General features: G+C 39.1%; 1 protein-coding gene across 2 annotated transcripts in view; it reads right to left on the bottom strand.

Moving 5' to 3' along the window:
- Positions 1–23,520, bottom strand: part of LOC106087551 (irregular chiasm C-roughest protein) — a 133,122-nt gene extending 109,602 nt beyond the window's left edge. The window contains exons 1-2 of one of the 2 annotated variants that reach the window (XM_059367876.1): positions 23,448–23,520; positions 21,347–23,243 (exon numbers count right to left, since the gene is read on the bottom strand). The gene's annotated coding sequence lies outside the window, so the exon portion shown is untranslated. Of the gene's footprint in view, positions 1–21,346 lie in introns of both variants that reach the window. The other variant, XM_059367875.1, reaches the window with a different exon arrangement.
- Positions 23,521–27,439: the final 3,919 nt, after the last annotated feature.

The raw sequence follows: 27,439 nt of genomic DNA, 5'->3' as shown, positions 1-27,439 counted from the left end.
TTTAGTTTATTCCTCGTTTGTCCTGTTGTCACAGTCCGGCAGTTCTTTCTCCACACCTTTTCCTTTTGTTTTGGCGAAGTTTTCTTTTTTTTTCTGCAGTTTTTTTAGTTGGGGTTTTTGTTTGTTTGAATGGCATGGAATGGAGTACCTATAAAGTCTGTAATGCCATTGTTGTTGTGTTGTTATTTATGCTGTATATATTATCCTGTGATGTCCTTAAAGCGCAGTGTGTATTTTAATATTGAATAATGTATTGGGACAACGGGAAAAGGAAAAGAACGGCTCACAAACACATGGCCAAAATGAGGCAAAGTTTTAAACAACTTTTCTGGTCACACTCTCATTTTGTTTTGTATGTCTTATATGTGAGTGTATATGTGCCCTTGCTTGTGTTGATGTGCGTTTTTTTGTACTTGTATGGATGCATAATGGCTTAAAGGAAACAAAGCTTTATGCTTGCCTTTTTTTTTGTTTTGCCTTTTTATTTTCGTTTTCCTGCTCTTGTCGATGCCCATTTATTGCGAAAACTTGCTCATCAGTCACAAAGTCAGCCGGAAAACGCATAAAAAAGACGACAAACTTGTCTCAGGAGACTGTTACCCGAAATTGTTGAAAGAAAAACTGTAAAAACAAGAAATAAGGACCCATACAGCCAGTTATGGCCTGGTCCAAGGGACTTTTACATTTTAAGCGCTTTTGTTGGTGCAATTTGGCATTAGGGCTAAATTGTGAATACTGAAAAAAAAGGTGAGGCAAAGATTTTAAGACACAAAAAAATACTCTTGGTATGACAACAAGTAAGCAAGAATATGTTGGCTAAAACTACTTTTCACATCAAGAAACTAGCCTTCAGATATGGTAGCACCATAGAGTTTGATGTAAACTTTACAGTGGATTGCTCTTTTTTATACCCTCCACCATAAGATGGGGGGTATACTAATTTCGTCATTCTGTTTGTAACTACTCGAAATATTCGTCTGAGACCCCATAAAGTATATATATTCTTGATCGTCGTGAAATTTTATGTCGATCTAGCCATGTCCGTCCGTCTGTCCGTCCGTCCGTCCGTCCGTCCGTCCGTCCGTCTGTCTGTCGAAAGCACGCTAACTTCCGAAGGAGTAAAGCTAGCCGCTTGAAATTTTGCACAAATACTTCTTATTAGTGTAGGTCGGTTGGTATTGTAAATGGGCCATATCGGTCCATGTTTTGATATAGCTGCCATGTAAACCGATCTTGGGTCTTGACTTCTTGAGCCTCTAGATTGCGCAATTCTTATCGGATTGGAATGAAATTTTGCACGACGTGTTTTGTTATAATATCCAACAACTGTGCCAAGTATGATTCAAATCGGTCCATAACCTGATATAGCTGCCATATAAACCGATCTTGGGTCTTGACTTCTTGAGCCTCTAGCGTGCGCAATTCTTATCCGATCAGAATGAAATTTTGCACGACATGTTTTATTATGATATCCAACAACTATGACGAGTATGGTTCAAATGGGTCCATAACCTGATATAGCTGTCATATAAACCGATCTTGGGTCTTGACTTCTTGAGCCTCTAGAGGGCGCAATTCTTATCCGAATGGAATGGAATTTCGCACGAAGTGTTTTGTTATGATACCCAACAACTGTGCCAAGTATGGTTTACATCGGTCCATAACCTGATATAGCTGCCATATAAACCGATCTTGGGTCTTGACTTCTTGAGCCTCTAGAGGGCGCAATTCTTTTCCGATTGGAATGGAATTTCGCACGACTTGTTTTGCTATGATACCCAACAACTGTGCTAAGTATGGTTTAAATCGGTCCATAACCTGATATAGCTGCCATATAAACAGATCTGGGGATTTGAATTCTTGAGCTTCTAGAGGGCGCAATTCCTATCCGATTTGGCTGAAATTTTGCATGACGTATTTTATTTTTACTTTCAACAACTGTGTCAAATAAGGTTCAAATCGGTTCATAACCTGATATAGCTGCCATATAAACCGATCTGGGATATTGACTTCTTGACCCCTCGAGGTCGCAATTATTATCCGATATGCCTGAAATTTTGTACGATGGATCCTCTCGTGACCTTCAACAAACGTGTTTATTATGGTCTGCATCGGTCTGTAGCCCGATACAGATCCCATATAAATCGTTCTCTCTATTTTACTTCGTGAGCCCCAATGGGCACAATTCTTATACGAATTGGCTGAAATTTTACACAGGTCTCCAACATATAATTTAATTGTGGTCCGAACCGGACCATATCTTGATATCGTTTTAATAGCAGAGCAACTCTTTTCTTATATCCTTTTTTGCCTAAGAAGAGATGCCGGGAAAAGAACTCGACAAATGCGATCCATGGTGGAGGGTATATAAGATTCGGCCCGGCCGAACTTAGCACGCTTTTACTTGTTCAAGACTGTAGCGTGATTTCAACAGACAGACGGACAGACATGGCTAGATCTTCTTAGGTTTTTACGCTGATCAAGAATATATATACAATACTTTATAGGGTGGGAAACGAAAGTTTCGATGTATTGACGATGTTGTTAGACAGAACTTGTTTCTAGTTCTTCCATACCTTTCCAATAGTTCCAGTGTGCCCGAATAGTTTAGTTAAAATACTGCATGATTTAAGACGCATGGTGAAAAATTTGAAGTGATTCGTGAGCTTCTGGTGAGTCGTCATTAGTGTCGTAAGCATGGTTTTACTTACTCATGCTCATGCACGAAGAGTTCTCAATCACACTCACTTATGATCGCGTGATTGAATTTGGATCTCACTCACGAATCACCTGATTCACGCGAGACACTGCAACTTACGTGCACATCTCAATTGGCAAATGCAAATTTTGCCCATGAACATTCCACTAAGGAACAGGGGCAAACTTCTGACATATCAATGAGAGCAGTCCTATTTAAGTTTAAGCTCAATGATAAGGACCTCCTTTTTATAGCCGAGTCCGAACGGCTTGCCGCAGTGCGACACCTATTCGGAGAGAAGTTTAACATGGCACGAATGTTGCCAGCATTAGGAGGGGAAAGCCACTGTTGAAAATGTTTTCTGATGGTCTCGCCAGGATTTGAACCTAGGCGTTCAGCGTCATAGAAGGACATGCGAACCTCTGCGCTACGGTGGCCTCGCAAGTGGTATGTTCTCAAAACTCGGAACTAAGCATATGTTGGTGACGGGTAATAGCGCTCAACGGACAAAATGCCCAACATTCTTTTGGGACCTCCAAATGCGGACATAAGCATTAGAGGAGGTCCAAACGTCGAATTTTCTTTGGGCATTGTGACCTGAATGCAGGCGGTCATAACGCCCAATAACAAAGATGTCAGAACGCCTAACAGAATCGGCCATGAACCATTTGAACCAGAGTTGGGTATGAACCATTTGAACAGTTGTTGAAAATCATAACGAAACACCTCATCCATAATTTCAGCGAATTCGGATAGGATTTGCGCCCTCTAAAGGCTTAAAAAGTCAAGACTCCAGATCGGATTATGTGACAGCTATATCAGGTTATGCTCCGATTTCACCCATATTTGGCAAAAAATCATAACAAAACGTCTCGTGCAAAATGTCAGCCAAATCGGATAAGAATTGCGCCCTCTAGAGGCTCAAGAAGTCAAGACCCAAGATCGGTTTATATGGCAGCTTTATCAAAACATGGACCGATATGGCCCATTTACAATACCAACCGATCTACACCTATAATCAGTATATGTGCAAAAATTTCAAGCGGCTAGCTTTATTCCTTCGAAAGTTAGTGTGCTTTCGACAGACAGGCGGACGGACGGATGGACAGACGGACGGACATGGCTAGATCGACGTAAAATGTCATGGCTATCAAGAATATATATACTTTATGGGGTTTGAGACGAATATTTCGAGGAGTTACAAACAGAATGGCGAAATTAATATATCCCCCTATGGTGGAGGGTATAAAAACGTCATAGAGACCAATGGACGTTCTGTCCGATTTTTGGGCGGTCAAAACAGTGTTGGACGGTATGACCGCCCAATAATAAGGTCGAAGTCTATTTTTGGGCGTTATGTCCCCTGGGCGTTATGATCGATCACCGCACATTCTTTCTTGTAGGTAGGTGGTGGGTTTGACTATCCCCAAAAACGTTGATCTGTTGCTATTTTCACAAAAATCGTCTAAATGAGTCTAACTTCAAGCTGCCGCCTAACCCGACCTACAACGTCCTGATTAATATTTTCAACATTTAGAGTATAATTTCTGCTAAATGCTTCATTTTGTACAAACATCGATTTTAAAACTTTAAGCATAGTATCCTTTTGAACATAACAAGCTTTCGATATTTATATGGCTCATATAGTTGCCTTTTTTAAACATATTCATTGTGCCTTCTTGTTCTTTAATTTTCACAATAAGTTGTGTGCGTGTTAAATTTGAATCTTTCATATTTGCATGCCCGAGCGCCAATACTATCCACTGTGTTTATGTATTTTTAAAAAGGCTTCTTCAACATATTGTTGCTATTTTCCATAAAAATCCTGTGATTTTTCTTGCTATTTGAGATTTATTTGCCCAAAAAGGTCCCATTCAATGCTTACGGGGCTGTGAACACCCCCTTATTATTGGCCTCCGGGGAAGGAAATTGTCACGAATGAAGTCATTCCTTTGTCCCAACAGAGGATGGCATGCGTTTATGGCAAACGCCAAGCAGCCGAGTGGGGAAGGCAAGCAAGCAGGCAAGTGCGCGTGTTTTATGTGTCTGTTACAACAAGTTTATTACGTTTCTTGTAAATAATAAAACAACTAAATAAAGTTTCCTTGCCTTTTTATGTACTTGGGAGGAAACAGTGCCAGTACTAAATAAAAGCAACACTCACACACACACACACACACACACACCCACACACTTAGAAGCACACACCGTTTCCTTAAAGCCTTTCATCATTTTGTCATAGACTTGAATAACTCTTAAGGATCACAAAGCAATTCACTGTACTAACCATTGCAGTAGTATTAGTTAACAGGTCACTATATCAGTTGATATCTCAAGTAAACCATCCCCTCGCCTGCACTTCAATCTCTCGGCAAGCGGTTATCCTTTGTTTAACAACAACCAACAAATGGGAAAAATAAGAAATGAGTTTGAAATCTAGCAAATCTTTCCTTAAAAAGTTGTATCCTTTTTTTGGGTGGGCTCTGTAGGTGGTTGTTGTTTCCTTCTTCTGTTGTTGTGTTGGCGATGGTAGTGGCGTAGTTGGCGTTGGCGGTGGATACAGGTTTTTCTTGGCGAAACAACTTGACTGTTTGTGTTCATTTTAGTATTTTTTCGCGGCTTGTAATTGGCATGAATATTTTATGATTTTTTCCAGGGTTATAAAATACTACAATGGCCAAATCCACAGCTATCTGACCGACCATTCCACCAACGCCCAGCCTGGTGCGGCATAAGTGCAACTTTGTATGTTTTAGTGAGTGCGGTTGGCCGAGTGCAGCAGGGCGAAATACTTAAAAATGTAAAGTTACGACTGCGAATAAAATGCATAAGCAGCGAATGCTTTGTTGTTGGCTGGCCATTGTTTGGATTTCATGGGGCAAAAAGCGGAGCAAATGATAACACTCTTCTGCTCCTCCTCTCAGGGTGGCTGCTGGCAAGGAGTTGAGATGAAGACCAGGGTTTTCTGGTGTGGGTCAAAGTTGTTGAGGCGCAAGAAACTATGCATCACAGTAGGATGATGTTAAAAAAAATGGAAAATAAATCGTGTTTTACTGAAGAGGAATTGATTGATCAATTTGTCACTTTGGTCACACTGGTCGATTTGATGTTTTGGTGTTTCTATATATCACAAGCTGACCCGGGCCCGCTCCGCTGCGCCTTCTTTTACTTTATATAGAACAAACGTTTCATTGGAATATTTATTTTTGACAAATAAAGATCTTTTAGTAAAATACCATGCTAACTTGACTAACAGTTTAACAATAAAAGTGCCTTTATCTGAATCCCACATGATCTTTATTGGTCTACGAATTTCGTGCTCTTCTCTCAAATGCCATTTATTTAAACCCCATATTGCCATTGGCTTAAGAGGAGTTTACAGGGTGAGGCGTACCCCAAACACATGGCCCCAAAATAGGTTAAAAAATTCGTTTTATAATCTCAAATACCTTTCATATGAGCCACATATTGGCATGGTCGAAAATTTTTTTCCCTTTGGGGGTGTTTTGGGAAAGGGGTGATGCCCTAAATACATCGTCCTACATTCAGATATCAAATTCGTATTCTAGTCCCAAATACCTTTATTTGAGCCCCATATTGCGATGATCAATAAAAAATTGATGTTTGTGGGGTATTTTGGGAAAGGGGTAGACCCCCAGAAAATTGGTGCCGAAAATGGGTATCAATTCTTGCTCTACCCCCAATTCGTTTCATTTAAGTTCCACATTGACATGGTCGGTAAATATGCCCGATTTAGGGGTGTTTTGGGGATTGTGGTGGTCCCCCAAACACTGCGCCCTGAAAAAATATCAGCAACGTGCTCTATTCTCATATATCTATATATCATTTATTTGAACCCCATATTGCCATTGGCCTCAAAATTGGATATGAAATTAGTTTTCTAATCCCATTTAAACTTCTTATTGCAAAAGTCAGCAAATATGTCCGGTTTGGGGTATTGGCCCTAAAAACTATGAATATTTAGTTCCACCCTCTTTAAGACCCAAATTGTCATGGTGAGCAAATACGTCCTATTTGGTTGTGGGACGTCCGCTAGACAGTTGGCCTCTAATGTTGATGTCAGATACGTGGTCTACTCCCACATACCTTTAATTTGAGCCCCATATTTCAATAGTCGGCAAACATGACCGGCTTGGGTGGTGTTTTGGGGGATGGGCGGCCACTCAGTGAGTTGGCCTTGAAAATATATATCGGATTCGTGTTCCACTTTAAAAACCCTCTTATTTGAGCCTCATATTGGAATAGTCAGAAAATACTTACTATTTGGGTGGTGTTGTGGGGGTGGCGTGGCCCCATAGACACTTTTCCCGAATATTGATATCAAATTCGTGCTTTACTCCGAAATACCTTTCATTTGAGCCCCATATTGCTATGGTCGTAAATTTGTCCCCTTTGGGGGATGTTTTTGTGGTGAGAGGCGGCCCCCCAAACACTTGATCCCATATTTGGATAACAGATTCGTATTCTACATTCAAATACCTTTTATTTAAGCCCCATATTCCCATCGTCAATAATAAGTCCCATTTGGGACCCCCAGAAACGTGATCCCACATTTGGATATCAGATTCGTATTCTACTCGCAAATACCTTTCATTTGTGTCCCATATTGCCATGGTCGGTAAATATGTCCGATTAAGGGGTGTTTTGAGGCTTGGGGTGGTCCCCCTAGCACTTGGTCCGACAATTGGATATCAGACACGTTTTCTTATCCTCAATACCTTTCATTTGAGTCCCATATTGTCGTGATTGGTGTAAATAAATGTTTGGTAGATTTTAGGGTGGGACAGCCCCGCTAGGTACCCCATCCGAAATTTGGATACCAAATTTTTATTTTTCGGGTACTATATGAGAGCGCACAGAATGTCGTTTAATCGCACCACCCATCTCCGAGATCTGGCGTTTCTGAAAATTAGGATAAGGGGGAAGGTCCGCCCCCCCTTCAGATATCAAAAAAATTTAATACCTTATTTTCACCACGGGGTCATTATGCACCATCTGTTGAAAATTTCAAGAAAATCGGTTCAGCGGTTTCTGAGTCTATAAGGAACACACAAACAAACAAACCTACAAAAAAACACAAATTGAATTTTATACCCTCCACCATAGGATGGGGGGTACATTAATTTCGTCATTCTGTTTGTAACTACTCGAAATATTCGTCTGAGACCCCTTAAAGTATAAATATTCTTAATCGTCGCGACATTTTATGTCGATCTAGCCATGTCCGTCCGTCCGTCCGTCCGTCCGTCTGTCCGTCCGTCTGTCTGTCGAAAGCACGCTAACTTCCGAAGGAGTAAAGCTAGCCGCATGAAATTTTGCACAAATACTTCTTATTAGTGTAGCTCGTTTGGTATTGTAAATGGGCCATATCGGTTCATGTTTTGATATAGCTGCCATATAAACCGATCTTGGGTCTTGACTTCTTGAGCCTCTAGAGTTCGCAATTCTTATCCGATTGGAATGAAATTTTACACGTAGTGTTTTGGTATCATTTTCAACAACTGTGATAAGTATGATTTAAATCGGTTCATAACCTGATATAGCTGTCATATAAACAGATCTTGGGACTTGACTTCTTGAGCTTCTAGAGGGGGCAATTCCTATCCGTTATGACTTTCAATAACTATGGTAAGTATGGCGCAAATCTGTACATAAACTGATGTAGCTGCCATATAAACCGATCTGGGATCTTGACTTCATGAGCCCCTAGAGGGCGCAATTCTCATCCGATTTGGCAGACATTTTGTACAACGGCTTCTCTTTTGACCTTCAACATACGTGTCTGATATGGTTTGAATCGATCAATAGCTTGATACAGCTCCCATATAAACCGATCTCCCGATTTTGCTTCTTGAGCCCCTACAAGGAGCAATTCTCATCCCAATGAACTAAAATATTACACAACGACTTCTACAATGTTTAGCATTCATTTATGGTCCCAATCGCACTATGACTTGATATAGCTCCAACAGCATAACAGTTATTATTCAATATTCTTTATTTGCCTAAAAAGAGATAGAACGCGCATAGAACTCGGCAATTCCGAGACCTTGTGAAGGGACGGTGGAGGATTCGGCCCGGCCGAACTTATTACGCTCTTACTTGTTGTGTTGTTAATTCATCCCACTGTGCCACGTTCAAGTTCTTTTCGTTGTTTGTGATAATTTCATTTGAAGTAACTTTAGTTTAGTTTTATTCGTCATAGTTTTTAGTTTGAGGTAACTCGATTTCTGGCACAAGTGAAAACGAGCATTTCAGTGCAGCATTTATTTTTATTATGGTTCGTAACACACCAACACCAACACCATCACCTCTGCCAACGTCACAAAATACACTCTCCACATCTGAGATGGGGTTATTTAAGGTCCAAAAGTTTTGCATTTAAGAACATAAATATTTCAAGAACAGCTACAGCTACAGCTACATCCAAATACCACTACGAATGTAGTGAGTGCACCAGCAGAAACAGAGAAAACTTCTTCCTGTTCAAGGTAAGCGCGAATATCCATCCGCCATGGCCAGCACCATGTTAAGTGGACATATTTTCGTGTTTCTGCTGACAAAACTTTGTGTTATGCTCTTTGATTGGCAGCGGTGGCAAATGAAAAGAAAAAGGAAACGTAAAGCTTCCTTCACACTCTGCTGAGAGTGAATGACCACCATGATCACCCAAAACACTTGGTGTGTCCTCAAAAACCAAGTTTTGCTGTAGAAGGCCATAGATAAAAAAACACAATTTTCTATCTCTCTCTCTCTCTCTTTCCTTCCACAAACATAGGAAATGGTAAAAAAAGAATTGTACATGACGGAAATGCATTTTAAGTAATTAAATTTGTTTGTATTGCGAAATGAAGGAATTTCCTCATTTTCTTTGCTTCAGTTTGGGTTGACGTGCATCGTTGTTGTTCTGCTGCTGCCTTCGTTGTATTTCTGGCAACTACAATTACGTTATCAAACTTTTCGAAAAGTTATCCATTCAAGTATATTTAAATATAGTTTGGAAGTTAATTTTTCAAAAAGCATAATTGAATGGTTGCCACATCGTTTTAAGGGCGGGGTAATGGCAGAGAAATAGAGGCACCTTGGCATATAAAATCCATTCAAAATTACTCTAATTATGTACTCAGTAGCAAACAATTTTTTGTTATTTTTTTTGTAATAAATTTTGTGTTTTTTGAAACTTTGTAAATTTTCAAAGTTTTTGGTTTCCTTGAATAAACCAAAGGTAGAACTAACTTTTGATGAAGTCGTTTCGATCGTAATGATAGTTAAGTGGGACATCAATTCAAAATTTTCATAAACTTTTTATGTAAGGCAATTATAGCAACTATTGAAAATTGAGAAGACACAGTTTTTTGGTGTAACTTTAAGATACCGGTTTCCTTTTAAAGCAGTGCGAGACGTAGTTAAGCAAAAACATATTTTAAGAATAATGGTTAGCTTTTATACTCTGTATGAGTGTTGACTGGAGACATGTCAATATAATTATTACATGAAAGATGAATGTCATTTGTGATTTTTTTTTGTAATGCCCAAAAGGAGAAGAGATAGAGCCATTGATAAATATAGCGATAGACTCATAATCATGTCTGGTTGTCTTTGTTAATTTATCTTCAAATTCAAATCGTAATTTTATGCGATTAACTTTAAATTTGATGCAGACTTATAATTGGGCCTGGACTGTTTTTATACCCTCCACCATAAGATGGGGGGTATACTAATTTCGTCATTCTGTTTGTAACTACTCGAAATATTCGTCTGAGACCCCATAAAGTATATATATTCTTGATCGTCGTGAAATTTCCGTCCGTCCGTCCGTCCGTCCGTCCGTCTGTCTGTCGAAAGCACGCTAACTTCCGAAGGAGTAAAGCTAGCCGCTTGAAATTTTGCACAAATACTTCTTATTAGTGTAGGTCGGTTGGTATTGTAAATGGGCCATATCGGTCCATGTTTTGATATAGCTGCCATATAAACCGATCTTGGGTCTTGACTTTTTGAGCCTCTAGAGTGCGCAATTCTTATCCGATTGGGATGAAATTTTGCACGACGTGTTTTGTTATGATATCCAACAATTATGCCAAGTATGGTTCAAATCGGTCCATAACCTGATATAGCTGCCATATAAACCGATATTGGGTCTTGACTTCTTGAGCCTCTAGAGTGCGCAATTCTTATCCGATTGGAATGAAATTTTGCACGACGTGTTTTGTTATGACATCCAACAACTGTGCCAAATATGGTTCAAATCGGTCCATAACCTGATACAGCTGCCATATAAACCGATCTTGGGTCTTGACTTCTTGAGCCTCTAGAGTGCGCAATTCTTACCCGATTGGAATGAAATTTTGCACGACGTGTTTTGTTATGATATCCAACAACTGTGCCAAATAAGGTTCAAATCGGTTCATAACCTGATATAGCTGTCATATAAACCGATCTGGGATCTTGACTTCTTGAGCCTGTAGAGGTCGCAATTATTATCCGATTTGCCTGAAATTTTGTACGACGGATTCTCTCATGACCATTAACATACGTGTTTATTATGGTCTGAATCGGTTTATAGCCTGATATAGCTCCCATATAAATCGATCTCTCTATTTTACTTCTTGAGCCCACAAAGGGCGCAATTCTTATTCGAATTGGCTGACATTTTACACAGGTCTCCAACATATAATTTAATTGTAGTCCAAACCGGACCATATCTTGATATCGCTCTAATAGCAGAGCAAATCTTTTCTTATATCCTTTTTTTGCCTAAGAAGAGATGCCGGGAAAAGAACTCGACATATGCGATCCATGGTGGAGGGTATATAAGATTCGGCCCGGCCGAACTTAGCACGCTTTTACTTGTTTTTTTCTTTAAAGCTGTTACAAATTATCACCAATTTTAGGGTTTACCTTCTACAACATTTCCTTTTTTCACAATCCATGAACATTTTCCAAAAATAAAATCGCAAATAATACCTCTCTAGCAATATTATTACCAATGGTCTTTATTTCGATCCCATACGGTATTGTGCAAGCCTGTATGGTGTCAAAAAAATACCGCCAAGTACTAGAGCCGGCAAACCATCGACAATCGTATCGATACCATGGTGAATTTTCCACCACCAATATTTCAAACGAAATACAGTAAGGAAAGGCAAAAGACGGGCGGTGCCGAATGCATAATACCCTACACCTACCCTATAAGTACAAAGTGGGAGCTATATCTAATTCTGAGCAAAATTTTGACAAGATTGGTAACAAACTGCGCTTGCAGTGGCTCTAGGTGGGAAAATCGGGCGATATAAATATATGGCAGCTGTACTAAATCTGGGCCGATTTCTATAAAATTCAGCAGCAAAGTCAAGAGTCAAGAAAAAATCCTTCCTGCCAAATTTCGATATAATCGCTTAACATATGACAACATTATTGCAATATTAATCCAAATCGGACCAACATATGTATGGGAGCTGCAAAAGCTCCAAATCTAAATCGATTTTTTGCAATTTCAATAGGCTTCGTCTCTACGCCAAAAAAATTTATTTCCCAAATTTGAAAACGATCGGATGAAAATTGTGATCTGTAGTTTTTACACAAATTAAAATGAAAAGACAGACAGACAGATGAACGATAACTTATTCGAATCAGAGAACGATTCTGAGTCGACCGGTATACTTATAAATGGGTCCATATTTCTTCCTTCTGGGTTATACAAACAAAAACAATAAGTTATAATATCCCGTACCAAAGTGATGGTGTAGGGTATAATAAGGAATAAAAATCAAGCGATCGATATCAATGCACAGACTGAATAAAACCAAATTTAACAAGTAAAACAAGTGTTAAGTTTAGCCGGGCCGGACTTTGGATACCCACCATCTCGGGTATATATGTAAACCACCTTTCATCAAAATCCGGTGAAAATTGCATATCTTTTTTTGGTGCCAAGACTTTAAATCGAGATATCGGTCTATATGGCAGCTATATCCAAATCTTAATCGATCCAGACCAAATTGTAGAAATATGTGGAGGTATATGATGTCCTAATTTAACTCACTGTCCCAAATTTCGGCGACATCGGACAATAAATACACCTTTTATGGGCCCAAAACCTTAAATCGAGGGATCGGTCTATATGGCAGCTATATTCAAATCTGGACCGATTTGGGCCAAATCAAAGAAGGACGTCGAAGGGCCTTACACAACTCACTGTCCCAAATTTCATTTAAATCGGATTATAAATGTAGCTTTTATGGGCCTAAACCTTAAATCGGCGGATCGGTCTATATGGTAGCTATATCGGGACGTCAATAAACTTGATTAACCCGAAGCCTTTCGAGTCGATGCAGTCCAAATTAAGGGCTTAAACGATGAACACGCATGTAACACTGTGGAACAGTGTAAGACAGCGAAAATCCTATGGGGAGATCCGGATCGTAAGAAGATGAGGCTATTACTGAAAGGAAGTAAGAAGGAGGTTAGTATAGCTTTCGGTATCATAACGGGACACATAGGACTACGAGCTCAATTATGGAAAATCGATGCAGCAAGTGATAGCATGTGTAGGGTATGTGGGCAAGATGATGAGACGTTGGAACATTTCCTATGTCATTGGTCGGCTTTCACCGCTAACAGATACCACCACTTAGGTGGGGACATAATACCAAAAATTAAGCAACTTAGAGGCGTGGTATGGAAAACAATTAAGGATTTGGTGAGTAATAGGGAATTCCTAACTTAGAAGATCTTTTTCAAGGTTTTTTTTAGTATTTCGAGCGTCCAACAAGCCAATTACTGGCTTAGGTGTATGTCCATAGTAGGCATGGCACCCACTTTTCAACCTAACCTAAAATAAAATTTGCGCCTAAGCCTATAAGTGAACGATTTTCACTATACTCATCAAATCTTGTTAATATATTACAAGATCTACGTCTACGCCAGCGTAGCGCAGAGGTTAGCATGTCCGCCTATGACGCTGAATGCCTGGGTTCGAATCTTGGCGAGACCATCAGAAAAAAATTTCAGCGTTGGGTTTCCCCTCCTAATGCTGGCAACATTTGTGAGGAACAATGCCATGTAAAAACTTCCCTCCAAAGAGATGTCGCACTGCGGCACACCGTTTGGACTCGGCTATAAAAAGGAGGCACTTTCTCATTGAGCTTAAAACTTGAATCGGACTGCACTCAGTGATATGTGTTGATATGTTCATGGGCAAAATTTGCAATTTTTCACGTCTACAGATCCTGTGTCATACACTTTTGCAAAAAGTTATCACACTTTCCATTCAAGTGTTCCATATCTAAATTGACACTTTTAAGAGCGCTAAGAGAGATTTTCGTTTTGAAAACTTTTCAAAAGAAAATTCCATTTGATATGGATTTGATTTAAAAACCGAAAAAACAAGGTTAGCCAATCTTCTGGTTATCCTTCTAAGATGGCCAACGTCCCTTCTCCCTCAAAAAAAAAAAAACAAAAAGAAAATTGCAATTAATGTTGATCTTTTGTTTTGCTACTACAGCTCCTTGTTATTTAGTATGAAAAATTGTTTTTGGTATTCGAAATGTTTTTACTTTATTTTGCTATTCTTCTGCGAGTTTCCGGATGTTTATTTTTGTTATGCCCGTTTTGGCTTCTTTTCGTCTTTTTTTGTTGGTTCAATCAGTGCCTTGCTCTTTGGCTTCCCTCATCCATGCAAATTGTTGGTGATTGGTAATGTGTTACACCAAATTACCCGGTCAAATTGAAGAGCACATGCCAAGGAAGTGGCATGGAAGGAATAAGGATACGAGCGAAAGCAAAGGAGAGAGAGAGAGAGCAAAGAAAAACACAAGGCGGAATATAGAAAAAAAAGCAATGCAAAAAAATGAATGAAAGAAAATACACAATTCCTGTAATTGACTTGAATATAATTTGCACTTATTGTTATGTCCATCTTACGAAATTGACCAAGGGGCATGGGCATGGTGGCAAGAGAAGTCGTTTCTCCCCAGGTCTAGGAGCAATATATAGGCTCTTTAGGATTTTGTGAATACCCCTATCCTAGGTATAGCTGTTCTAGCAACACTGTTTTCCTTTCATTCCTTTGCTCTTCTTTGCAACTGCTTGAACTATTTGAAATTGCCCAAGGACCTTTGTATTGCCTCGCAGGGATGTCAAGAACATTGAGTTTACAGTTGTACGTGGATTTGCTGTTAATTTGATTAGAAAACTTTGATGCTGCTGTTGTTGACGTTTAGTTCAGTTTCGTTTCCTTCTTTTTTTTCCTAGAAGGGAGTACAAAAATAAGGAAAAGAGTTTTTCACTATTTCCATTTAGGTTCGTTCCATGACAGCAAAAAGCTCCCGCTTGGTACAAAAGGCCAGCAAATTGACACAACCTTGAAGGAAGAACTGGAGGTAGTTATTGATGCGTACCCTAGAAGCAAACAAAAGCAAAAACTTGCTCTAAATGGCAGAGCGAATGCACACTGCTAGACTGCTAGCTAGGCATAGTCAGTCGTCCCATGTTCAGCAACACTTGAAGGTAATTGAGATAAAGTGTCTGTGTGCGTTTGGGGAAGCATATTTCCATTGGTCCCATATTCAATATTCTGTGGCAAAACGATGCCAAAGTGTTCAAAGTATCGTATCTCTAATATGGCAATTGTTGTTGTAGTTGTTTTTGTTTTTTGTTTGTTTGTTTATTTGTCTTTCCTATCATCTTTTCTGTTCTGTTTGCCTTCATCTTTTTTTTTTGTTGTTGTTGGTTTTCTCTCTATCGCTGAAAATGGAAATTCCCATGGGCCATTTCAATTCTGGGGCGAAATGATGCCAATCGTTGGAGCACTCTTGGCAAAATGTTTTCAAGCTGATGACGTCGATAGCGTTTATACTACGAAGTCTGAATAGCGATTTGTATTATGAATTGTTTCATTCTATGTTGGTTCTTTAGATATTATACCCTCCACCATAGCATGGGTGTATACTAATTTCGTCAATGCGTTTGTAACTCATCGAAATATCGATTTGAGACCCAACTTTAAAGGAAGTAAAGCTAGGTGCTTGAAATTTTGCACAAATACTTTTTGTTGGAGTGGGTCGATTGGGATTCTAACTGGGCTAAATCGGTTCAGGTCAAGATATGGCTGCTATATAAACCGATCTGCTGATTTCTCTTCTTGTGCCTCTAGAGGTCGCAGTTCTTGTCAGATTAGGCCGAAAATTTTCCCTTCCAACTACTGTGCCAAGTATGTTTTAAATCGGCACATAACCTTATATAGCTCCCATATAAACTGATCTCCCGATTTGACTTCTTGAGCTTTTAGAGAGCGCCATTCTTATCCGATTTGGCTAATATGTTGCATCATGACATTTTCTTAGGACTTTCAACATCTATGCCAAATATATTCCAAATCGATCTCTAACCTGATATGCAAATGCAAATTTTGCCCATGAACATTTCACTAAGGAACAGGGGTAAATTTCTCACATATCAATGAGTGCAGTTTAAGATCAATGATAAGGGCCTGCTTTTTATAGCCAAGTCCGAACGGCGTGCTGCAGTGCGACACCTCTTTGGAGAGAAGTTTTACAGGGCATAGTACCTCACAATGATGAAATTTTTTTCTGATGATTGCGCCAGGATTCAAACCCAGACGTTCAGCGTGATAGGCGGACATGTTTACCTCTGCCCTACGGTGGCCCTCAGCCTAACCTGATATAGCATCCATATAAACCAATCTCGTGAGTTGACTTTTGAGTTACTTCTTCATCCACACTTTCTGAGGCTATTACAACCTGACTTAATACCCTACATAACTTAAATTTTTATACCCTCCACCACAGGATGGGGTATACTTATTTCGTCATTCTGTTTGTAACACCTCGAAATATGCGTCCAAGACCCCATAAAGTATATATATTCTTGATCGTCATGTCATTTTAAGTCGATCCAGCTAAGTCCGTCAGGCTAGCCGCTTGAAATTTTGCACAAATACTTTTTATTAGTGTAGGTCGGTTGACATTGTAAATGGGCCAAATCGGTCCATGTTTTGATATAGCTGCCATATAAACCGATCTTTGATCTTGACTTCTTGAGCCTCTAGAGGGCGCAATTCTTATCCGATTTAGGTGAAATTTTGTACAACCGCTTCTCCTATGACCTTCAACATACGTGTCTAATATGGTCTGAATCGATCAATAGTTTGATACAGCTCCCATATAAGCCGATTTCCCGATATTGCTTCTTGAGCCCCTACAAGCCGCAATTCTTATCCGATTGAACTGAAATATTACACAATGGCTTCTACAATGTTCAGCATTCATTTATGGTCCGAATCGAACTATAAAATGATATAGCTCCAATGGCATAACAGTTCTTATTCAATATTCTATGTTTGTCTAAAAAGACAAATCGGTTTATATGAATAGAACTCGACAAATGCGATGGTGGAGGGTATACAAAATTCGGCCCGGCCGAACTTAGCATGCTCTTACTTGGTAACTCTATATTGACTAAATCGATTGTTCCTGTTGAGTGGAGCCGGGCCAACAGAGATATCCAGGGAATTATAGAGCAGGTGAGCTCGCTCTATCAGAAACTACCAGGGGAACTGGGATCTTTGGGTATGACATGTAAGCTAAGTATTTTAAATCAAAGCAACGAGTGACAGATGGCCACAAATTGCGGTTTGTGAACACTCCAAGCTACATGGTCGGTTCTAGATTTGAAGAAGTCTACCGCTTTGGTGTCGCTGGCTAGAAAAGACGTCTCAGTCAGTGTGTCCCTCATGAGGGGTAACTGTCTGATCCGGAACATGCTGACAAATTGAAGGTTGCAAGTAACGTCTTCTGCAGAATCTGTAAGGACGTCGAGGAAGAGGAGACTATATAATATAGATGGGTATAGGAAAGAAGTTTTCCCCTATTACTTAATGGTATGTTCATGGGCAAATTGCATTTGAGCATTCGCAAGTTGTTGGACTTTGTAAAGGGATCTGGATGAATGGACGTATGGAAGTAGAAGGAATCTTGTTTCTTCTTTTCTTGTGGTATTATAGTGGAAGGAAAGATCTAATAAAACCTGCATAAAATATGCTCTGGTATTTGTTTAAAAGTAGGTTTGGGCCGTGTTTTATCCTGCGATTTAGCAAAACAAACAAACCGAATGACGAAACTAGTATACCTCCTGTGGTGGAGAGTAAAAAAATTCATATCATTAATCAAAAGTAGAAGGTCTATTGGCGTAAATGTATTTTTTTATACCCACCACCCGAAGGTTGGGGGTATATTCATTTTGTCATTCCGTTTGCAACATATCAAAATATCCATTTCCGAACCAGCAAAGGTCAGCGTAAAAATCTAAGACGATCTAGACATACCCGTCTATCTGTTGAAATCATGCTACAGTCTTTTGAAATAGAGATATTGATCTGAAACTTTGCATAGATTCTTTTTTTGTCCATAAGCAGGTTAAGTTCGAAGATGGGCTATATCGGACTATATCTTGATATAGCCCCCATATTGACCGATTCGCCGATTTAGGGTCTTAGGCCCATAAAAGCCACATTTATTAACCGATTTTGCTGAAATTTGGGGCAGTGAGTTGTGTTAGACCCCTCGATATCCTTCAGCAATTTGGCTCAGATCGGTCTAGTTATGGATATAGCTGCCATATAGACCGATCTGCCGATTTAGGGTCTTAGGCCAATAAAAGACACATTTATTATCCGACTTTGCTGAAATTTGGTACAGTAAGCTATGTTAGGCCCTTCGACATCTTTCATCAATTTGGTTCAGATTGGTCCAGATTTGGATATAGCTGCCATATAGACCGATCCGCCGATTTACGGTCTTAGGCCCATAAAAGCCACATTTATTATCCGATTTTGCTGAAATTGGGGACGGTGAGTTAAGTTAAGCCCCTCTAAAAATTTCTGCAATTTGCTGAATATAGGCTGTCATATAGACCGAACCGCCGATTTAGGGTCTTAGGCCCATAAAAGCCACATTTTTTATCCGATTTTGCTGAAATTTGGAACAGTGAGTTGTCTTAGGCCTTTCGACATCTTTCTTCAATTTGGATCAGATCAGTCAAGATTTGCATACAGCTGCCATATGGACCAATTTCTCAATTTAAGGTTTTCGGTCCATAAAAGGCGCTCGATAATGAGCTGTGTTATAACCTTCGACATCCTTTCTTCAATTTGGCTTAGATCTGTTCGGATTTGTCTTTCCTGCCAAAATTTTGAGAGAATCGGTTTACAAAAGATCATTTTATTGCAATATTACTGCATATCGGACGAACATATATATGGGAGCTATATCTTAATCTGAACTGATTTCGAGCAAACTTCTCACATACTGTGACAGTCGTCGAGGAAGCGTTGTACGAACTTTTGGGAAGATTGGTCAATAAATGCGCTTGCAGTGGCTCTAGGAGTGAAAATCGGGCGATGTATATATATGAGAGGTATATCTAATTCTAAACCGATTTCCATTAAATTCACCAGAAATGTCAAGAGTCATAAAAAAATTCTTCCCGCCAAATTGTGAGAGAATCGGTTAACAAATGACTATTTTATTGCAATATTACTGAAAATCGGACGAACATATATATGATAGCTATATTTAAATCTGAACCGATTTTTCCGAATTTCAATAGGCTTTGTGTCTAGGCCGAAAAACATGCCTGTACCAAATTTTGAGACGATCGGATGAAAACTGCTACCTGTACTTTCTACACAAATTAACATGGACAGACAGACTGACGGACAGACAGACAGCCGGACTTATATATATTATATATATACTTATAGTCCGATCTGAATCATATTCAGTTCAGATGTCGGCAGGCCTAAAACTACTCACTTTTTCAAATTTCAGCAAAATCGGTTAATAAATAAAGCTTTTATGATCTTCAGACCCTCTATCGGGAGATCGGTCTATATGACAGCTATATCTTTTAGCTTGCTTTAGAAAAAAAGTGTAAAAAAGTATATTTGATTAAAGTTCATTCTAAGTTTTATTAAAAATGCATTTACTTTCTTTTAAAAAATCCGCAATTACTTTTTGGGCAACCCAATAGCTAAATCGAATCAGAAAGTGATTCTGAGGCGCTCGGTATATTTATCTCGCTTCCTTTTGGGTGTTATAAACAAATTCACTAAGTTAAAATACCCTGTACCACAGTAGTGGTGTAGGGTATAATAAGTAAGAGCGTGCAAAGTTCGGCCGGACCGAATTTATATACCCTCCACCATGGCTCGCATTTGTCGAGTTCTATGCGCGGTATTTTTTCTAAGTTAACAATGAATATTGAATAAGAACTGTTATGCTATTGGAGCTCTATCAAGCTATAGTCCGATTCGGACCATAAATTAATGCTGAACATTGTAGAAGTCATTGTGTAATATTTCACTTCATTCGGATAAGAATTGCTCCTTGTAGGGCCTCAAGAAGCAAAATCGGGAGATCGGTTTATATGGAAGCAGTATCAGGCTATTGATCAATTCAGACCATATTAGACACGTATGATGAAGGTCATGAGAGAAGCCGTTGTACAAAATTTTTGCCAAATCGGGTGAGAATTGCGCCCTCTAGAGGCTCAAGAAGTCAACACCCAAGATCGGTTTATGTGGCAGCTATATCAAAATATGGACCGATTTGGACCATTTACAATACCAACCGACTTACGCTAATAAAAATTATTCGTACAAAGTTTCAAGCGTCTAGCTTTACTCCTTCGAAAGTTAGCGTGCTTTCGACAGACAGACAGACGTACGTACGGACGGACAGACGAACGGACATGGCTATATCGACTTAGAATGATATGACGATCAAGAATATATATGCTTTATGGGGTCTCAGACGCATATTTCAAGGTGTCACAAACAGAATGACGAAATTAGTATACCCCCAACCTATGGTGGAGGGTGTAAAAAGGATGATGAATATATTCATGGTGGTGGGTATCAAAAGTTAGATACCACCTAACTTAACAGTTTTTAATTGTGTTTGTTTGAATTTTTTAATCTATATGAAACTGCAGGCAAGCCTATTTTCCCTCCAAAAGCATTCCTTCACTCCAATTTAAAATTTTATGCCATTTAAATTTCTAGGTATTTTTCTACTCATTGCACGATTGATGAGTTAATCCGATTTTGACTTGCTTTTTCATTGATTGTGATACTTTCTTTTGCCGTTTCTATAATAATTAACCTTATGTAAATAACCATTGTCTAACTTTGCAAAAACTACAGCTTTGTTGGCTACGTTCAGCCAACCTTTAATTTCCCCTAAAAACTCCCTTTATTAAAATTTCCCAATAAGCTCTTATCCCAACAGTTCTGAAAATTTTTTCTCTAAATAAGTTTATCTTGCTTCAACTCTAGCCAATTGTCATTAACTTGTGGTCTTTGCCCATTCGAATATGGGTGACCTCAAGCTATTGGCTATAAACATGGCTTACAAGGGTTAAGCAACAGTCAGAAGGCTAAATTAGTTACTGCATAATACCCAGAAGAAATTCAAATAACCTGGGGCCAGGAGTTGGTTTTACGCTCATCCTCGACTAAACTCCATTATTGCCAGAAGACACTGACAACAAGTGTACACCAACTTTTCAAAAAAAAAAGAAAAACAGAATGTTCTAATCTAAACTTACCATAAATTTTTGAAATAGAAAAAAATCCAATTTTAATTAGGCGCTGTTTGACGTTTCCTTTGGAGCAGAAGTGTATCGATAAGTCCGCGACTAAGAATTGACTTGAGTTAAGACGGGTTGTTTCTGGTTGCGGTTTTTGAAGGTAGGTTGGGGGGAGAGGGTTATTAAATTCGTCGTTTAAAGGAGTTTTAAGCAGAAAACATACACAACAACTCTTCTATGAATGCAATCAAGTTTTTGTTGTTGATGTTGTTGTTGGTTTTTTTCTCTTGTGGCAGTGACTGTGTGTTAAATTGCGTAGTTTTTGTTTTTGTTTCTTTCAGACAAACATGTTATGCTGATGATAATGACCATAATAATAATAATGATGATGTTGTGCTGATGTTGCGTTTTTTTCTCTTGATTTCCTTTCGGCCATTAAACTTTGCATAAATGTTGCACCCAATCAAGTTAACAACAATAACGATTGGCGGCAGGTAGTCAGCTTTAAGATTTAAAAGGCTGATGCTGTGGATGCCACAAACAGGTGCATTTTGTACCCAAACTGACTGCACACCAGTCATTCACTACTCATTCACTCACTAACACATGTACACTTTACTGGCGCGTTTCTTTCAGAAAAACTTGATTCACTGATTTATGGGGTTCGGGCTGAACTGAACTGACGACTTGTGGCGGCTTTGTTAACCGGTTCCAAAGGAAGCTCACTTTGTGAAGATATTTCTTAGCATCTTGCCGAGATGCTTGTGGATGGTTGTTGGTTGCAACAACGTTTTGTGGCTTTGGGATTTTCTTAAGATTTTCTTATTAGAATTATTATCGCATATAAAATGAAGTTAAGCCAGCAGATGTGGTTTCGTTTTGGCTTGGCAACTTGTTTTCTGGCTTTTGCTTTAACTTGCCTTGCCACAGCGATTTTTTTGGTGTGTGTTTTTATTTTGTTTTGCTTTCAGCAGTTTTGTGTAAGATTTCTTTAATGATATGTTTGCAGGCCTGTGGCAGTTTGTTTACCCACTGTGTGAGAGCGAGAGCAAAACCAAGAGAGCGTTTAACTACGGTTGATTTTTGTTAAATAATTGACTGGGTTATGTTTTGTTTGGGTTTTCTTTATTTTGATATGTGTTTTGTATTTTTTTTCCTGTGTTGGCGTTTCTTAAACTTTTTCTAGATTATTTTTCCTTGTTTTTTTTTGTTTTTTTTTTTTGCTTTTCTAGTTAAAGTCGCACACTTTAATTTGGGCCTTTTATTCACCACTTTTGCCTTTAACCCACCAGCAGGCAAAACCAAAACAAACAAAAACAAAAGCCTTACACACCAGCACAAAACAGATTCAGCTTAGCTAAAATGTGTTTAGTTCACCGAGTCGTCCTTTTGGGCTACGACGCAGGCAAGCGAAATGCCATGTTGAATAGGATGAGTAGCTCGGCCTATGTGGTGAGTGAGTGGGTGGGCGGGTGGTTTCTGTGTTTCGCTCACTAAAATATTCAACTGGCAAAACGTGTTAAAATGCCAAGAAACTTAAGAAAAACTTTTAAAAACAGTTTACACAGTTGTTTGATTTTGTTCGAAACGAAGGGGAGGGAATTTTTTCGATAACTTTAAACCCTTCACAAACTTTGGGGAATCACTCAAAGCCTTGCATACACTTTAAAGTTGTAGCAAAGGTGGGGGACTGTTGATATGTTTTATTAAATTTTCTTTTACAATTTTTGTTGTTGTGGTCCTGAAACATACACTTTTTAGAGATGTATATTTCCAGGATTTTTCTCTTTTTTTATTTATGATTTGCTTGATGTAATTAAGGATATGTATTGTAATTTTCCATTTAATTTCTTTTCTTTTATTCACTTATATATATATATATGTAAATAATTCGCTTATAGATGTGTTGTGCCTTCTATATATATTGAGGTGAGTGCGTTTGTGTGTGTGTGTGTCATGGAATATTGGTATGTATGTATGGATATGTGTGGTTGTGTGTGTGTGTGTGTGTCGTTAGTGTCTGTCTGTCGTTCGGCCTGGCTCTCTGTTTTGTTGTTCAATCGCCATAGAGGATGATGTTGGTGATATTGTATTGTTGCCTGTATTTGTGGTGACTAACTGAGACTGATTGAAAAACGAACGACGACGGAAATTCACGCGCTCTGTCAAGGAATTCGAACTGTTTTCAGACACGGAGGAACACGTACTAAAACTTGCTTTGTCTAGAGTGACTGGATGGCTGCCTGTTTGTTTTGCTGCTGCCGCTGCTGTTTGTGTGCTGCGTGATGCGCGCGTGTGTGTATGTGCGCCCCTCGATTGTCCCCGGCCATTCAAGGCGACGACGTCGGAATTTCAGTCGCTTGGCTCTGCATGCCGAGAACTAAAAGTCTGCAACATCATCACAACAGCAAGAAGAGCGCGCCCCCCAAACAAAAAAATACAGAAGAGGCAAAATCAAAACAATCATCAGAATATGCTTCTGCCACTGCTGTGTATGCAACATAAACAACGACACCAACCAAGCGAGCACTCATACGTACCAGGCACCAAACAACATTCCACCACTGACTCTGTAAAAGGTGAGGAGCATATATCCTCCCCCCCACACAACAAAACCAAAGAAAAATTCTCACTACTATCTTTGGTGGAGCATAAAACAAAACACACCAAAAGACTCCCACAAAAAAAAATCCTACCAAGCTTAGCCATTTAACATCCCCTTATGCTCTCACTCGTGCTAAACCTCAAACGGCAAAGACCTTGTGTTGTGAGCTCTCTTCCTCTTCTTCTTCTTCTTCATATTTAATCAAAATGTTCTATCACTGCCCTCACTCATCGCTCTGACTGCGACTGAAATGTATGTGGGCAAAACAGCAACGACAGCAACAGCAACAACAACTACGCATCTGCATTTTGTCAACACTCGACTACTCTACTCGTCTGGTCTCGTAATAGTAGAGTAGAAACATTTGTACTAAACGCCGCTCCAACTCTAACACGATGTGTAAAACATTCACACACACACTCGTATTCACACTCGAGCGTTATCTCTCCTTTAGAGATTTAGGGAATTCATTCACAATTCTGTTTGCCATCAATGAGAGCCTCAGAAATGAGAGAATCCTGCAGATGGCAGTGGCAAATGGCACAAAACAAGGCGCGTGCCTGAGTAAATGAGCAGAGAATTAACGGTAGGTTCTGTGTTTGGCCGTCCGTCTCGCTGTATGTGTGTGCAAGGCAGAAGAGCCAGCAGATTTTAATAGATTTGGCACTCACTCCTGTTGGCTTTCTCATAGGAAATTCTTTTAGTTCATGTCTTATTGGATTTCTGCTACAGCTACAAAAGAGAAAATAGTTGATGGCCTTATTAAGGTTTTCCAGAGAAATTGTCCACCATGAAATTCACCTCGCCGAAGGTTGTATGCAGACAGACCGAATGACCATAACCATTGCCAACACCACCCATGGAATTTTTTTGGTGTATATTTTTTGTTGGTGGTTTGGTTTTTTTCGTAGGGGAAGGGGTGAACATTGGCCCTTTGGTGTTTTGTTATTTTGGCCAAACTTATATTAGATCATGAGTGACAATGGTCGACACATACAAACACAAACCAACAGCCAAGACACAACAAAAGAAGGCTGCAGCAATTTGACCTTATTTCATTCAATTTCATTTTTTTGTTTCTTTCGTTGTTGTTGTTGTTGTTGCGGTTATTTTTGGTAGTTCGATACTATGCCGCTGTTGTTGTTTTATTTTTTTTTTTCACCCAATAAAGGTCATAGCAGAGGCTGGCTGTGCGGCGGAAGCATTTCTCAAGCAAATACAATTTTCTCTCGCCTACTCGACATGCAACAAGGTGGTGCTTCGATTTTTGTGCTAAGGTTGCTGTTGTTGTTGTTTGTTTCGTTTTTTGTTGGAGGTGGGCAGCAGTAATTAGGCATCGTTGGCATGCCCCCTATTGATCCTTATTAGTTCCAGATGTTTTTCTGAAGAGCTAACTTGGCAAAGCTGATTTAGGTTGTAATTCTTGTTGTTTGATGGTTATGATTTATGGAAATGTTGAGACCGTTCCCACACTAACTGTTGAAGAAAGTTAGGACTAGGAATTGGAGAAAATTTGCTAATTATTATGAAAGTGTGAACATTACGAATAACAGTACCATAGAGCAGCCGGAGGAATTCATGACATTTCTCAAACTTTTATTTATTGTGCAAAGAACGAAACGGCTTTAACATGAAATAATTATGGAAAGCTTTGAAGGATAGAGGGATTGCCAAAGCGAGGGGGTGGGGGGATCTGTGCAGATCACTGTATAATTGTCAATTATCGGAGCAATACCAAAAAATTCTGCTGTAACAATAGAAAATCTCCTGAAAATGGAACAGCAGTACAATTTCTGCTGTTTTCATATGGTAAAAAAATTAACGTGTCCTAAAAATATCATACCAAAAATATTTATGTTGGCTCTTATCTTGTAATTTAATAGCATATAGCTAAATCTGGTACCACGGGAAACAGAAGCCTCTGACTAAAGGTGGGAACAATATGGCTGCAGCGTTTTGGACGTTAGTCGCACAAAACTACAAGTAAGGTAGGTTAAAAATCAGCTAAATAATAGCCAACACTTTTCCTGTGTTACTTGGGCTATGTCATTATATGGACTTATATCTAATTCCCAACCGCTATGCTTTCATTTTTAGATAAGCAATTTGCAACAAACTTGGAACAAAACAAATTTAAGAAGGTTGGTTAGAACAGGCGCTTGCAGTGGCTCTAGAAATGAAAATTGGGCGATAAATATATATGGAAACTATATCTAAATCTGAACCGATTTCTATGAGATTCATCAGTAATGACTTGCGCTATAAGAGAATCTTTCGTGTTTAATTTTGAGAGAATTCGTTAACAAATGCCCACATTATTACAATACTGGTCCAAATCAGATGAAAATATATATGAGGTCTACATCCAAATCTGAACTCCATTTTTTCCAATTTTAATAAGATTTGTCTCTAATCCTATTAAAATTCGCTGTGTTATATTTGAAGACGATCGGATGAATTTTGTGACCTTTATTTCGTACACAGACGTAGACAGACGTACGGAAAGACAGACAGAAAGACATAGCTAAATCGAATCACAAAGCAGTTTTGAATCGATCCGGATTATTATCAATGGGGGTATCTCTATTCTCTCTCGGTGTAACAAACAAATGCATTTAGTTATAATACCCTGTACCGCAGTTGTGGTGTGGGGTATAAAATATTCTTATTGGGCACTCACATAAAACTTCGGGGTGCCTGCCCGCTCATGACCAATGTTGTCACCACGTTCAAATAATGTGAGAACGAATTGGTAATCATATATGAACTTGGTTATGGTTATGTTAATGAATTAGTTTGTAACACCCAAAAGGAAGAGAGAGAGAGAGATCCATTGATTAATATATCGATAGACTCAGAATCACTTTCTGATTCGATTTAACTATGTCCGTCTGTCTGTCTTTCTCTCTGTCCGTCTGTCCATGTTAATTTGTGTACAAACTACAGGTTGCAATTTTCATCCGATCGTCTTTAAATTTGGTACGGGCATGTTTTTCGGCCTAGAGACGAAATTGGAAAGAATCGGTTCATATTTGGATGTAGCTCTCATATATATGTTCGTCCGATTTGCAGTAATAATGCTATAAAATGGTTATTTGTTACCCGTGGCTCTCGAAATTTAGCAGGAAGGATTTTCCAATGACTCTCGACATTACTGGTGAATTTCATGGAAATCGCTTCAGATTTAGATATAGCTGTCATATATGTTTGTAACCCGATTTTCACTTCTAGAGCCACTGCAGGAGCAGTTTTGACAAATCTCGCCAAAATTTTGCACAACGCTTTTCTCGACGAGTACCACATCATTTGCTCGAAATGAGATACGGATTGTTTAATAACCCATCTGAACACATCCGGCGAGGTCCATCAAAATTGGTTCAGAATTGGACATAGCACCCACTTTGTACCTATAGAGTGTACGTAGGGTATTGTAAAGTCGGTACTGTCCGACTTTTGAATTTCCTTACTGGTTTTTTCTTGAATGGGGAAAATTTGACTATATTTAA

This window comes from Stomoxys calcitrans, chromosome 4, assembly GCF_963082655.1.
Source record: "Stomoxys calcitrans chromosome 4, idStoCalc2.1, whole genome shotgun sequence".
NCBI classification, from domain to species: Eukaryota; Metazoa; Arthropoda; class Insecta; order Diptera; family Muscidae; genus Stomoxys; species Stomoxys calcitrans.
The sequence above is the reverse complement of the archived record's forward strand: the minus strand, read 5'-3'. Positions and strand labels throughout refer to the sequence as shown.